At 38.6% G+C, this 871-nt stretch overlaps 1 pseudogene; it reads left to right on the plus strand.

Moving 5' to 3' along the window:
* Positions 1-35: 35 nt before the first annotated feature.
* Positions 36-722, plus strand: LOC102774072 (annotated as a pseudogene).
* Positions 723-871: the final 149 nt, after the last annotated feature.

Here is an 871-nt window from a genome sequence, read left to right on the forward strand (position 1 = left end):
CGTCATAGCAACCAGTTGTTTGGTTGTTCTGCCGCATGGTCTATTTGAATATTGTAAAATACTGCAAGTTGTTTGTTATTTCCAATTCAGTATATCTTGACGTATGTGGCTTGAAAGATAAGCAGCTTTCCCAAAAACTGTGTTATTAAAAGTGGTTGATTCATTCCAGATCCATTATGTAATAGGAGAAAGGCTGGGAGTTCACCCACTAAACTGTCATGGTGAGTCCTTGGGAAAATGGATACTCTAGTGTGCCTGCATGGAGTGGAGTGAATATTGCTGGTGTCTCCCTGAAGAATCTGCCTGATTTAGGCAATGATGCAGATAAGGAACAGTGGAAAAAAGTCAAACTAAAAGGCTACAAACACATCCTGGACCATTGGACTATCTGTGGCATATTTGGCAGAAAGTATAATGAAGAATCTTAGGTGGGTGTATCTAATTTCCACCATGATTAAGGATCTCTATGGAATAAGAAATGATGTCTTCCTTAGTGTTCCTTGCATCTTGGGACGGAATAAATCTCAGATGTTGTGAAGGTGACTTTGACACCTGAGGAAAAGACCTGTTTGAAGAAGAGTACAGATATACTTTGGAGGGGGGGACTAAAAGGAGCTGTAGTTTTAAAGTCTTCTAATGTAATACCACTTCACTGTCTAGGCTACAACAGGATTTTAGTTGAAGATTATTCATATTGCCCTTTTTGTCTGAACTGTGACTAAAACCATAATAAGGCAGCTAAGGAAAGACATCAATTTCCTAAAGTTAGAAATAGGAATGGTTCATAAAACCCTGAAGCTATATCCTGATAGTGGATGGTACTTATCTTGTGTAGTATTAAACTGGTTAGTGTGAAATAGTTCCACCTCCT

This window comes from Myotis davidii, unplaced genomic scaffold, assembly GCF_000327345.1.
Source record: "Myotis davidii unplaced genomic scaffold, ASM32734v1 C63377046, whole genome shotgun sequence".
In the NCBI taxonomy this organism is placed as follows: Eukaryota; Metazoa; Chordata; class Mammalia; order Chiroptera; family Vespertilionidae; genus Myotis; species Myotis davidii.